Source organism: Mesocricetus auratus, unplaced genomic scaffold (assembly GCF_017639785.1).
Source record: "Mesocricetus auratus isolate SY011 unplaced genomic scaffold, BCM_Maur_2.0 Super-Scaffold_100025, whole genome shotgun sequence".
In the NCBI taxonomy this organism is placed as follows: Eukaryota; Metazoa; Chordata; class Mammalia; order Rodentia; family Cricetidae; genus Mesocricetus; species Mesocricetus auratus.
Genome location: NW_024429206.1, coordinates 22963618 through 22978599, shown reverse-complemented (window position 1 = coordinate 22978599; position 14982 = coordinate 22963618). Strand labels below are relative to the sequence as shown.

The following is a 14982-nucleotide window of genomic DNA, read 5'->3' as shown; positions in this document are numbered from 1 at the left end:
AAAGATGACAGCGCTGTTTCCAGCCTGGGAGGAGATGTAGCGGCCCTGGCAGAAGGGGATGAGTCAGAGGCCAGGGAGTCACTTTTCCCCCTTTCTTCTGGAGGGGTAGAATCCACAGTGCATGCCTTTCACAACCAGCTGGGCCCAGCAATCCATCTGCATCGCAGAATGCCAGGGGACTCTCACAGGGCATGCGTCTACTGGGAAGCGGAGAGGCGAGGCATCAGGATGACTCACAGCTGCACTATGCTGCTCACACTAACAAGCTTTCCTAGTGGCGCAGATTTGTCACTGCACAGAGCCCACAGGCTGCCTGTCTGTGTCCGTGTGTGCATTGTTCCTGCTCACTAATGAGGGCCAGTTTTCGTCAAAGCCACCCCTGGTCTCCATAGCCAAATACCGTGTCTTCATGGAATTCCCAGTGAATATTCCTGAAGACTAAAGACCCACACAACAGTCAGGTGCTGCCCCGCATGTCCAGTGACTCTAAGGAAGACTTAGGGTCACTTTGCTGCACACTCTGTGTCCCTATGGCCCATCCTCCTCAAGCCATCAATATCTTTTTCCTTGTTTATTATTATGATATCAATGTGCAATCTTCCCCACATGTGTATTGTTTGAATGCTTGGTCCCCAGATGTGGTCAGTTTTGAGAGGCTTTGGTCTGTTTAAGAGGTAGAATCTTACAGAGAAAATAGATCACCGAAGGGGAGTGGACCTTGAGGTTTGATAGTTATCACTACTTTCTGTCTGCCCTCTGTGTTCTTTCTGTTCTGCTTCCTGTCTACCCTCTGTTTCCTGTCTGCTCTCCCTTTCCTGTCTGCTCTCTGTTTTCTGGTCTGTCAAGATACAAGACATTTCAACCATATCTCCCCATTACCATGAACTCCATCCGTCATGATAGGCTGTCCTTTCTTGAACCATGAGGCAAAAGGACCTTCTTCCTCTAAGCCTTCTCAACCTCCCTAACACAGCAACCCTTTGACACACTTCATGTTGTGGTGACCCCAGCCATGACACTATTTTCATTGCCACTTCATAACTATGACTTTGCTACTGTTACCAGCCATAACGTAAATATCTGTGTTTTTCTGATGGTCTTAGGTGACCACTGTGAAAGGGTCATTCAGCCCCCAAGGGAGTTATGAGACGCAGACTGAGAGCCACTGCTCTAAGCTATGCCTTGCCAGGTATTTGGTCACAGCGATGAAAAAAACAATAACTAATTTGTATGTCTTTGTACAAATATCCCTTAATGTGTGCCCTGCCTTCAACCCTCCCTTTCTACATGGACCACACCCATCATCTCCAACCCAAGCCTTTGCCTATGTCTTCATGGTTCCCCATAAGAACCCTAAACTGCTTAGTGTGACACTCTAAAGGTTCTATGTGCCTTGACCCCAACTGGCCAATCCCTTCCATCATCCCCTTTCCTCTCCTGAAGATGCACCACAAGCTACCGTCCATATTGGTCCTTTTCCATTCTCCACACGCACTGCTTCCTGCCATTCTCTCTAACTGAAACACCATCCACCCTGCCATCTCCTGCTCTGTTCCTTCATGCCGTTCAGAGAGAGTAATGCTGTCCTGGGAAAGGCTAGGATTAACACAGGGAGGCAAGGACCAGGGCTCAAGAACGAAGGATTCTATAACTTCAACACTTTAAAACGTGGTTCTCCTGAGCTTCGTGGATTCCAGGGGAACAGACATGGTTCTGTATACAGAGCACTTGCCCTGGAATCCCTACTGAGGAGCTGGAGGATGGCTCAGTGGTAGAATGCTTACCTGGACATTCCCCCACTGAGGGGGCTGAAGTGTGGTCCAGTGGAAAAGTATTTGCTTAGAATCCCCCAGTTATTGGGGTGTGAGTGGGATCATAGCTCAGTGACAGGGTGCTTGCCTAGATCCAACCCCTTCCAAGTGAGAGCCTAGGACCGGCTATGACGCAGAGGTAGAATGTTAGCCTAACATGCATGAGGTCTTGGGATCAGCCTCCAGTCCCTCTAAAACATAAAATAAAACAAATGTCAAGCACAGAATAGCAAAGAGGAGTCTAGAAAACACCCAAGTTCTCTATATCTTCAAATTTTGAGCACAATATCCAACTATACTTGACAATTTATAAAGTACAAATGCTGACCAATCAGACGACAGAGCAGCATTGGCACAGAGTCTTCAGTAATCAGAAGCAACCTGCGCCTTTAGTTGCTGGGTTGTGGGGAGGTAGAACCCAGAAGCTTCTCACTGGAGCTTAATGGGGCAGGGGTGGTGGTGGTGGTGGTGTAGGGGAACACCAGGACAAATTGGATGGAGGCAGGAGAGAGTCCTCCAAGGGTTTGGGACTAGCTATCTAGTCTTCTGTAAAACAAAAACAAGTCTCCTCTCACTAGCAGACCTGCAAAGATGCCTCCTTTTTGCCAATTTTCTAAGGGAGATATATAAAAACCCTGCCTCTCAACCCAAAAAGGCTCCACAGAAGTGTGATTTGTGCTGGCCTAGGGAAGAGTCTAGGTGTTAAGTTTGTAAGTCTTTCACCACTTAAAATAGGAAACATATGGATTCACTGAGTGTTCACTGTGCCTTGCATCTGGTTTTTCAGCTGCGTGTAGGGTTGTCTTAGTTAAGGTTTCTATTGCTGAGATGAAACACCATGACCAAAAAGCAAGCTGGAGGGAAAGGGATCCTTTGGCTTACACCTCCACATTGTAGTCCATCACTGAGGAAGCCAGGGCAGGAATTCAGACAGGAGCCAGGAACCTGGAGGCAGGAGCTGATGCAGGGGCCATGGAGGGATGCTGCTTACTGGCTTGCTCATCCTGGCTTGTTCAGTCTGCTTTTTATATAACCAAGGACCACCAGCCCAGGGATGGCACTACACACAATGGGCTGGGCCCTCCCCCATCAATCATTGATTAAGAAAACTTCCTATAGGCTTGCCTGCAGCCAGACCTTATGGAGGCATTTTCTCAAATGAGACCCCCTCCTCTCTGATGACTAACTCTAGCTTGTCAAGTTGACATAAAACTAGCCAGTACAAGGGTGTGTGTGTGTGTGTGTGTGTGTGTGTGTGTGTGTGTGTGTGTGTGTGTGTGTGTGTGTGTGTAGGCTAGAGGACAAACTTGGGTACCATCCTCAGGCATCATCTCTCAAGGACCTATTCTGTTTTTCATTTCATTGTCCTGGAGTTCACAAAATAGGCCAGGCTGACTGGCACCTGCTTGTTCCCACCTCCCAGTTGTGAAATTACAAAGACATGACTCCATCATGTTTTTTGGTTTGGTTTGGTTCTGTTTGTTTGTATTTACAACATAACTTTTTGTGACTGAACTCAAATCCTCAAGTTTGTGCAGCGGGCCCTCTGTCACCGAGCCACCTCCTGAGTCCGACTTGAGTACAGGCCTTCTTAACGTCCTGGGCTGCAGCCTTATTTCTGTAAGTTCACTTCATTGTCCTGCCTCCCCTCCCAAGTGCTGAAATTACAGGCATGAGCCACCATACCTGGATGGTATTTTAGGGTAATTTCCAGATTGCCGACTACTTCCAAATCAAATCAGCCTGAAAAAAAATACTCTACTGGTATACTACAGGGATCAGTTTGGAGCTTATTTTATTAAAAATATTTGATGCAACCGAGCTAAGGTGCTGGGATCTGTTACTCACTCCTACAGTAATTTTTTCTTCCGTAATTCCCATCTACCAAAATCTACTGAAGAAAACATACATACCACTTGGACTGGGACATCCACCTATAGCTAGCCCCATAAACGTATAGTTCTGCAACATAGAGTCTCTTCTGATTGTTATTTTTAATTGTCAACTTGGTACACCCTAGAGTCACCTGGGAGGAAGAGTCTCAGGAGGCTCTATCTAAATAAGACTGGGCTTTGGGCATTTCTGTAGGGGACTGTATTGATTTCCTTACTGGCTATGGGAAGACACAGCCTGAAATACCATTCCCTGGCTTTGAACCCTGGACTATATGAGTAGAGAAAGCTGGCTGAACCCTGAGCATGCATGCACTCATTCTCTCTGTACTTAACTATAGATGTGACGAGCTGTTTCAGAGTTCCTGCCATCTTGATTTCCCTACCATGATGGGTTATAAGGGGAATTGTGGGTCAAATAAACCCTTCCTCCTTTAAGTTGTTATCTGTCAGGATATTTTATCAACAGCTATAGAAATGAAACTAGGTCATACACTCAAACTCACATACCTAAACCCTTATGAGAAACCATTGTTTCTTGACTAGGAAAAAAGCAGATCAATAAAAAAGCACATCCAGATCTATACACTCTTTGCCTCTTCCCTGTATGGGGCTGATTCCACCACATGGTTCCTGGATGTCCTTTTCTCCTTCCTCCAAGTCTTTACCCTACCAGTTTCCAACATGATCACCACCTTTCAAAGTAGCTCCTATCTCTAGACCAGTGATTCTCAACCTTTGCATTATTACCACCTTTGTAAGTCAGCTGAGATCATTAGAAAACACAGATGTTTACATTATGATACATAACAGTAGCCAAATTATACTTATGAAGTAGCAACAAAATAATGTTATGCTTGGGGGTCACCACAACATGAGGAACTATATTAAAAGGTTAGAAATGTTGAAAACCATTCTAGATACATGTTCTCTGATGTACCCCCACTCTCTGAGACTTTGATTTTCTGCTGGTTAGTTTTTATTGTTAACCTGACACAACCTAAGAGTCACCTCGGAAAACATAAATAATTGCCTCTATCATGGTGGCCTTTGGACATGTCTGTGGGCATTACCTTGTTTACTAATTAATGTCAAGGAGCCCAGTTCATTGTGACTGGTACTAACCCTAGGTGGTGTGTGTGTGTGTGTGTGTGTGTGTGTGTGTGTGTCTGTGTGTGTCTGTGTGTGTCTGTGTGTGTCTGTGTGTGTCTGTGTCTCTGTGTGTCTGTGTGTGTGCCACAACACTCAAGTAGAAGTCAAATGGGGGAAACAAGTTCTTTCCTTTCACTTTGTGGGTTTCAGAGATGGAACTCAGGGCATCAGTCTTTACCCAAGAAGTCATGTCAACAGTAGGTTTATTGGGTTTTAAGACAGGGAGGATCTCAAGGTGGCCTCAGACTCACTATGAAGCCAAGTCTGGCCTTGAATGATTGATGCTTTTTCCTCTACCTCTCAAGCGCTAGGATTAGAGGTACGCTCTACCACACAGTTGTTACATGTCTGTTAGCTCTTTGAAGGCAGCAGCAAAAGACTTATGCATCTTTAAACCCTGAATGCAGAGAACAGAGCCACCAGAGAAAATGCATTCAAGCGCGTGTAGGAAGCTAGGTGGAAAGTTGTGGGAGTAGAGCATATATTTTGGAAAACCTAATAAGGGCTTCAGGCATTTTTGACAGGATAGAGTGATGAACTGAGTTTAACAAGATAAAATTTAATTGGAACAAATGTAAGGTTCTGCCCTTGGGTCCAAAAGGCACAGGTGTGGGAAGATGGAGCTGTGTGGAGTTGCAGTTTCTATGAAAAGCCTGGGGTTGGCTGTCAGGATGCTCGGCGCAGGTCAGCAGTGTGATCTGACTGCCAAAAACATTCATGTGATCTCTGCTCACACTAGAAAGGCAGTTCTAGAAATGAACATGGTACCTGCGGTCTAGATAGGTCGATAGTCCTGGGTTCCTTCTTAGCCTCACATTGGGGGAGGGCAGTCAGAAGGTTAAGTCACTTTGCATAAATAGAAGGTAGGGAGGGTTAAAGTTAAATAGAAATGGGGAACAGGGTCTATTCGGCCTTCAGAAAGCACCCGAGTCCTGGATACTTTTTTAAACATTGACTTCTTTTTATTTTTATTGCATCTTATCGATGTAGTTTGTGTATGCATCTGTGTATGTGCGTGCACACCATGCACACGTTTGTACAGGTGCAAATGGATGCAACGGTGCACATATGGAAGTCAGAGGACAATTTTCGGGTATCAGCTATCTCTTTAAATTATGGGCGGGGAGTCCTGAGGATGGCATTCAGGTTGTCAGACTTAGTCGCAAGTGCCTCACTTGCTTAGCCATCACTATGGCCTATTATAGTCATCATCATCATCATTTGTATACATGAGGGCTTGTACGGATGCTGATGTGTGCACTAGTTCACCTGCATACACGTGTTCAAGTGCCATCTTGCATCAGAAGATACCCACCTTGTTTATTGAAGCAGAGTTACAGAAGGACTTTCTTTTCCGCTGTCAGCCCCAAATAATGACACAGAGACTTGCTACTAATTATGAAAGCTTGGCTTTAGCTTAGGCTTGATTTTAACTAGCTCCGATAACTTAAATCAACTCATTTCTATTAATCTACATTCTGTCCTGTCTCTCTCTCGTGCCTAGATTTCTCCTCCTATTTCTTCTCTCTCCCCTGAAATCCTGCCTAAACCTTCCGCCTAGCTATTGGCCATTTAGCTTTTTTATTACAAGAATCACAGAAAATACCTCTTCACATAGTATACAAATATCCTATGACATAGGGTCTCTCAATGGCCAGCACCTTGCTAAAGAAACTAGACCAGTTGGCCACTGAGCCCCAAGGACCTACCTGTCTCAACCTCCCCAGCACTGGGATTACAGGCACACAACACTATGCCCAATTGTTTTTGTTGTTGTTGTTGCTTGTTTGTTTTCATGAGTTCTGGGGATCAAAATCAAGTTCTCATGCTTGCAAAGCACAACTGACTGCATGCCCTTGCTTCATTTCTGGTGCCGTGATAAAACATCCTTACAAAAGGCAACTTAGGGGAGAAAGGATTTACCTTAGCTAACAGTACCTCAGGTTACATTCCATCATTTTGGGGAAGTCATAGCAACAGGAACTTAAAGCAAATAGGCATACCTCATCAATAGTCAAGAACAGAGAGAGAGAAATAAATGCATTTGAGCTTATTGCTCAGCTAGCTCTCTCTATGCTAATACAGTCTTGGGGCTTAAACCTAGGGATTGGTGCTGCCCATTTTCTAGCTGGGTCTTCACACATCAATTAAGGTAATCAAGACACCCCCCCCACAGACATGGCTAAGGGTCAAACTAATGTAGACAATCCTTCATTGAGACTCTTTTTCTATGTGATTCTAGATTGAGTCAAAGTGACAATAAAGCTAACCACATTGGGCCATCTCTCCAGTTCACTATTTATGCTCAGATACATAAAGGTGTACATAGATAACTATAAGAAATGCATTTCTAACCAATAGCAATATCCCAAAATGGACAAGGTTGGAAGTCTCCTAATAAAGGAAACATTTCTTTCTTAAATTTTTATTTTATTGCTCTAGCATGGTCATTTATTACGGTTACAGGGAAAATGCTAGAAAACACTTGCATAGCACACATTAGTCCTTGTATTTCAAACTGCAACAAAATTATTCTCTTAGAATGCATAGCGTTGTCTTACAGTAGCCATGGGAGACTGGATTCAGAACCATCCAGAATTGGTAGATGTTCAATTCCTTCACATAAAATGCTCTACTCTTTGCATTTAACCTGTTCACAGCTGCACAGGTACCTCACTTAAACCACTCTAGATTATACATGTTTCCTAGCATAGTGCAAAAGCTTGTATACTGTTTTAATTTTATAATACTTTTAACGGTTTTGTTTGCTTGTTTTTGAGACTGGCAGTTGAATCTAAGGCCTGGAACATAACTAAGCAAGTGTTCTAACACAGATTCATACCCACAGACTCTCACTGGCAAATTCTAGAGAAGCTTGCTACCACTGAGCCCACTCTAGCCCCTCCCTTCAGGGTAGAGGGGGAGTTCTAGACAAGTGCTCTATCACTGAGCTATGTTCCCTGATGATTGAATGAATTTTAAACTCTCCTCCTCCAGGTTACCAATTACAGTCCATCTTCACTCATCTAAAAATCATAAACAGTAAATTAAGTTGAATATTACCAATTTACTACTTCCCAGTGGGCCTCCCATTTTCCCTCTCCAAAATTCAAAACTGTGTTGAATAGGTACATACAAATTCTCGAGCCACTGCCCAATGGGCTACAAAACTTCAACTGTACTTCTCTAAGCATCACCTAATTCCTATCGCAAGTCCCCTTCCCTCCCTCAACCTCCCACCCCATTTTACAAGTGGCTGTAAACTTGATCTTACTAATGTATAGTCAACCCACTGAGCTGGGTTCTGCTTTTCCTTCCCCTTCTCATGTTTCTTGTTGTGGCATTTAAGGGCTGGCCCTCAGCTCATTAAATTTGTGACTCTGTCTTTAACATGCAATAGTCTATCAACTACTCAGAGGTCACCATTCATCTACACTGACATTGATGGGGTGGTCCTGGCCCTGCTTCTGCCTTGAAACACAGCCCAGTTAGAGTGAGGATTGCGTCCCACTGCACATAATTGCCCTCCTGTGTAGCCAGCTGTTGGTGGTTATGGGGCTACAACACTTCTCAACGATCCCAGCCAGGGCTAAGGATGTAAATGAAGACAAAGACAGCAGCTCATTCTTACAAGGAGGATGACGTTTATTTTAACAAGAGCAGAGCTTTAAATACCGGTCAGGCATGGTGGAAAACCACCAAGGTCAGAAGCCTACATTCCCAAGGCCCTCTGGAAAAGGATGGGCCAATAACAGGAATTAGCATTTAGACAATAAGGATGGACAGAACTTGCATGCAGGCCTTACTGGGAGAAGGGGACAAGAGGTGTTTTGCTAGAAGCTCCTAATCACAAGCTGATCAGCAGACCCCCATGACTGACTTCTGCTTAGCTCAGCTAATGTTTCTCTAAGTCTGATGCCCAAGTGAGCAGTACCACCATTATGTGACACTCTGCTTTCACTTCTGTTGCTGTAGTAAATAATCTGATCAAAAGAAACATAGGCTCAGTGGGAGACTGTGTCTTGATGGGATTAGTGGAAATGATAGAATATGATACTTCCCTATGTCTTCTTTGACCTTCATACATGAACAGGAATGCACCCATCCCCCATACACACACACAGACACACACACATAGGTGCATACTACACATACATATACCACACATACATATTAATACTCACACATACACACACAGCATAGCACACTTCTTTCAACATTAATGAAGTATACTTGTGGGTGTGCTGCTCTGGTATTTCCAGGTAGATCTATCCTAAGTGTGGGTAGCACTGCACCATTGAGCTAGGTTCCTGAACTAAATAAAAGGGATAACAGGAGCTGAGTGCCAGTATTCATTACTCTCTGCTCCCTGATTGTGGGTATAGGGTGAGCAGCTGCTTTGCATTCCCCGCCATGATGGATTATACCCTCAAAGTGTGAGCCATAGTAAACTCTTCTTCCCATCACAGTAAGTTGCTTCTCAAGTGTTTGGTCACAGCATCGAGAGAAGGAGGTGAGTCAGGACCACAGAAGACTTAATTCCCCTTCACCAGCCTAGACTCTTTACAGAGTCATGTCTGCAGAGTTCTGTGACTAGTGCCCACAAAGTACTCCCTCCTCTTCTTCCAGTTTGCGTTTTGGTTGTGGCGATAGAATACTCTGTCTGCTCAAGTGTTTAAAGGCCTCGGGGAGTTCTATCACTGACTGCCCTTGGTATAGAGTGCCCTAGTTAACTCCAGCTGTCAACCAGACACAACCTAGAGTCATCTAGGAGAGTCTAAGTTTGGGGATTGCCTAAATTGGTCTGTGGGCATGACTGTGGGGCAGTTGCCTTAATTGATGGTTGATGTCAGGGAGACCAAATCCACTGTGGGTGGCAACATCGCTAGGCTGGTGGACTTGGGCTGTATAGAGAGCATGAGCCCTTGAGAAAGCCAGACAGCAAGACAGAAAACAGCATTCCTCTGTGGTTTCTGCTTGAGTTCATGCCCTGACTTCCTTCAGTGATAAACTGTGACTTAGAAGTGTAAAACAAATAAATCCTTTCCTTGCTTAAGTTGCTTTTGGTCAGAGTATTTTATCACCACAGCCAAAAAGCAAACTAGAAGAAGAGGAGTTGAAGAAAGGCAGGAGGAATCAATGCTACCATGCGACTTGTACCCTTTCAGACCATTTTCTCCTGAGAGAGAGAGAGAGAAAGAGAGAGAGAGAGAGAGAGAGAGAGAGAGAGAGAGAGAGAGAGAGAGAGAGGAGGGTTATGAAAACAAAATACTAACACAATGTGTATTTCCCCAAATTCTCTCTGATATTTACACAAGAATGTACCTCAAAGCCAAATACTTGAGGCCATTCTTCCCTTACCCTATTCTCTAAGCATTGGAAGTTTCAAACAGAGTGGTCTGTAGGAGGTGGGGGTGGAGGGAGGGTCTCACAGAAGAGGAGCTCTCAAGGGAGGGTGGGAAGCATTGAATTCGTGACAGTACCCTGTCAAATTTGGAATGACTTCATAAACACTAGCTGCTGTTTTCAAAAACATTTCTGGAAGGGAATATTGTACAGATGTGGAGTGTGTTGGTGGGGGGTGTCTCCTCTAATGCTGTGCCTACGACATCCAAAATAGCAATATGCAAAGAAATCTCTCTCCAACCCAGTTATTTCAAGAGAAAACCCAATGGAGTGGATGAAATGATCCAGTGATCCAAAGAATCTAATCTCTCCCCACCTCCCTTCCGCCTCCACCTCCCTCTTGCCCCTCCTCCTCCCTTCCTCCTTCCCTAGCTCTCTCTGCAGGGTCTCCTTATGGAGCCCAGGCTGGCCTTACACTTGCAATCTTCCTGTCTCCATCTCCCACCTGCTGGGATTACAGTAGGTGAAAACACCCAGCATATTTGGTTGCCTGTAGGGATCTGTCACGTCCTAGATGACAGATGAATTAAAACACCCAGGAGCTTGAAACAATGATCAGTCATTAAAGCGCTTACAGTGCAAGCACAATGACCTGAATTTGATTTCCCAGAACTTATATTAAAAAAAAAATCCTGAGTGAGGTAACCCAGTCACAGGAAGACAAACATGGTATGTACTCACTCATATATGGATTTTAGACATAGAGAAAAGGATTACCAGCCTATAATCCACACCTCCAGAGAAGCTAGGACATAAGGAGGACCCTAAGAGAGACATACATGGTCCCCAGGAGAAGGGGAAAAGGACAAGATCTCCTGAGCTAATTGAGAGCATGGGGGTGGGGGGAGGGAGTTAGGAGAGAGAGAAGGGGAGAAGAGGAGGAGAGAGGAAGACATGAGAGAGCGGGAAGACCAAGTCAGGATAAAAATAGAGAGCAAGAAAAGAGATACCATAACAGGGGGAGCCATTATAGGTTCAAAGAGAAATCTGGCACTAGGGAAATGTCCAGAGATCTACAAGGATGACCCCAACTAATAGTGGAGAAACTACCTTAAATGCCCTTCTCCGTTAATGAGACTGATGACTACCTTATATACCATTCTAGAGCCTTCATCCAGTAACTGATGGAAGAAGCGACACCCACAGCTGAACTCCTGGAATCCAGTTGCAGAGAGGGAGGGTTGATGAGCAAAGGGGTCAAGACCAGGCTGGAGAAACCCACAGAAACAGCTGACCTGAACAAGGGGGAGCTCATGGACCCCACACTGATAGCTGGGAAACCAACATAGGACTGATCCAGACTCCCTGAATGTGTCTGTCAGTTAGGAGGCCTGGACAATCTCTGGGGTCTCTGGTAGTGGGTCAGTACTTATCCCTAGCATATGGATGGACTTTGGGAGCCTATTCCACATAGAGGGATACTCTCTCAGCTTAGACACACGAGGGAGGGCCTAGGCCCTGCTCTGAATGATATGAAAGACTTTGAAGATTTCCCATGGAAGGCCTCACCCTCCCTGGGGAACAGAAAAGGGATGGGGTAGGGAGTAGTTGGGGGGCAGGGGAGGAGGGGAAGGAGAGGAAACTGGGATTGACATGTAAAACAAGCTTGTTTCTAATTTAAATTTTAAAAAAGGCTATCTGTCATATGGCTCTGGGGAAACAGAGAGAAGAGGCTCCCTGGGGCTTGCACACCTACCTGCACAGGTCCCTGCACACACTCTTGCACACCTACCTGCACACACTCTTGCAACCTACCTGCACAGGTCCCTGCACACACTCTTGCACACCTACCTGCACAGATCCCTGCACACACTCTTGCATACCTACCTGCACACACTCTTGCACACCTACCTTCACAGGTCCCTGCACACACTCTTGCACACCTACCTGCACAGGTCCCTGCACACACTCTTGCACACCTACCTGCACAGGTCCCTGCACACACTCTTGCACACCTACCTGCACACACTCTTGCACACCTACCTGCACAGGTCCCTGCACACACACTCAGCACCTACTCTTCTCACCTGACAAAGACTTTCTTACCCATCTGAGAGACACCGGCTGTAAGGTCAAATGAACTGTATAAAGTCTGCACAACACATAGCACAAAGTGTCAATCTTGGCTTCAATAAACCAGAGTTCTCTATGAAAGTCCCAGAAATGTTTCCAGATTCGATTAAAAAAAAAAGTCTGATTCTGGAGGCTGAAAGGTTGTAAAATTCAAAGCATGGAGAGGAATGGTGTGAAACGCTGTCCCCTGGGAGTGACATGGCTGTTACTCATATGATCCCACAGCAGCTGTGGTTACGGGTACAAGATACAGCAGGTTAAATGTGGAGGGGGAAGGAAATCCAGGCCACACTCTGAGGAACTATTGATAGGTGATGACTCTGGGAGGAACAGTCACTTTGTGGAGTCACTGTGCGGGGATGTGTGGCCTGTGGTACTTTCCCATGCCCCAGTGGATGTCCCCACAGACACGCACGTGAGGACAGTAGGTTAAAAATTGGGCTCAATGGGTTAAAAATAAGTAGATAAATATTTTTTTAAGAGGACATGAAGTAGGGAGGGATATGTGATTGGGGTCCTGAGGAAAGTTAGAAGGAGGGAGGGAGGGTAGATATGATCAAGATACATTACATGCGTGTGTGAAATTTCCAAAAAGCCAAGTAACATGTTATTTTTAAAAAGAAGTGAAGGAAACTAAAGGCAATAGGAGTAACTATGCTTCCCACGGAACTCAGTAGGTTGTATTAGGTCACGTCTGACCTGCGTGATTTTCTGTAGGGTTTATCAACCAATTACTGAATATTGAAGTCTTTGGCGGCAGCTTTCACACAGTTTTAGTCTTGTGTATCTTTTTTTTTTTTTTTTTTTTTTTTTTGCTTTTTCAAGACAGGGTTTCTCTGTTGCTTTGGAAGCTGTTCTGGAACTCACTCTGTAGACCAGGCTGGCCTCGAACTCACAGAGATCCACCTGCCTCTGCCTCCCGAGTGCTGAGATTAAAGGCGTGCGCCACCAACGCCTGGCTTAGTCTTGTGTATCTTGTTTCTTACATTTGTTTATTTATGTCTGTGTGCGGCGTGTGGGCGTACATGGAGAGGTCAAAGGACAACTTTCAAGAGTCTGTTCTCTCTCCACCACTCCCACTGAGTCATTTCACCTCTCCTGACGCTGTGTTGTTTTCATAGGTGACATGAGGATGGTGCGATCCTACAACTGCACCTAAGGCCGTTCAGACCTTACACCCTGTGCTGGCTCGGTGACCGGTGCTGCTCTTCAGTGCTGAGTCTTCAGCTGCTCACGGGCAAGGACCAGATTGTACAAGCTCATCTCCCAGATAGGTGCTATTCATTTCACTCTCCTCCACCCACCAGCTCGCCAAAACCAACCACTTTATAAAAAAGAATAATAATAAGCATGGTTCAGACTGTAATGTGCACTTTAAAAACGCTTAGGCAAATTGTTGGCTTTAAAAAGAAGGTTCCGCTTTCTAGAACAGTAGCCACTCAAACTCCAGGCTGGCGGGCAGCCAGAGTGCACAGATATGCTAACGATGACTCGGCAGGTTGCTGGCCAGCTTCTGATTGGTCCAAGGATCCCACTATGCTCAGTGGCACCTTCACTAGGTGCATCTTAGACTTGATTTCACCTCTGTGGAGTTCGAGCATTCATAGGAGGCACTGATGACTCCTACTGTCTGAGACCTAATGCATTTTAGTTCGATTTGAATTTCAGAAGTCTATTAAAATCTACTGCTCATCCCAAACTGTTACTGCACACAGGAAGGTGTGTTCCATTCCTTCGGGGAGCTCACAAGTTCATTCGTGATTAAAAAATTGGGACCAGTGAGCCGGTTCACTGGGTAAAGGCACAGACTGTCCCTCTGATCTCCATATGCATCAAGGCTTGTGTATACACACACACACACACACACACACACACACACACACACACGAACACACACAAATAAATTTGTAAAAGATAAATAAATCAGACAGACAAAGTAAATAATACATACCATGTAATCCCAGCACCTGGCTCAACACAAAATTTGATTGGATGATCTTTTAATCAACCACGATTCTCAGGAGAGCAATTCAAGCCTAAGACACAAGGAGACAGATCAACTCCAGTATGGTGAGTGTTAAAACGTTCTGGAGAGAGTTGGAGGGAAGGAAGGAGGTGGAGAGAGGGAGGGAAGGAGAGAGGGAGGGAAGGAAAATATGATCAAGATACATTATATGCATGCATGAAATTTTCAGAAAGCCAATTAAAATGCTATTTTTAAAGAATTTGAGAAATGGGGCCTGAGTATAGTGATACATAACCTGTAATCCCAGAACCCAGAAGGCAGAACCAAGAAGTTTACCACAAATTTAATGCTTGCCCAGCCTATACAGGGAATTCCAAGTAACCCAGGGCTACAGAGCAAGACCCTGTCTCAAAAAAAAAAAAAAAAAGAAAAGAAAAAAGAAAAAGAAAAAGAAAAGAAAAGACCAGCATGCAGGAGGCAGAGACAGGAGGATCTCTGTGAGTTTGAGACCAGTCTGGTCTACAGAGTGAGTTCCAGGACAGCCTCCAAAACAATACAGAGAAATCTTGTCTTGAAAAACCAAAAAAAAAAAAAAAAAAGAAAAGAAAGAAAAGAAAAGAAAGCCCAGCTCTGTGTGTGTGTGTGTGTGTGTGTGTGTGTGTGTGTGTGTGTGTGTGTGTGT

The 14982-nt window shown here is 44.9% G+C and overlaps 1 long non-coding RNA gene across 3 annotated transcripts in view; it reads right to left on the bottom strand.

Annotated features, from left to right (window-relative positions):
- Positions 1 to 14291: 14291 nt before the first annotated feature.
- The window catches only part of LOC110342798, a 90647-nt gene continuing 89956 nt past the window's right edge, over positions 14292 to 14982 (bottom strand). For all 3 annotated transcript variants that reach the window (XR_005871060.1, XR_005871061.1, XR_005871064.1), the window contains one exon: positions 14292 to 14370. This is a non-coding gene — a long non-coding RNA (uncharacterized LOC110342798). The remainder of the gene's footprint in view (positions 14371 to 14982) is intronic.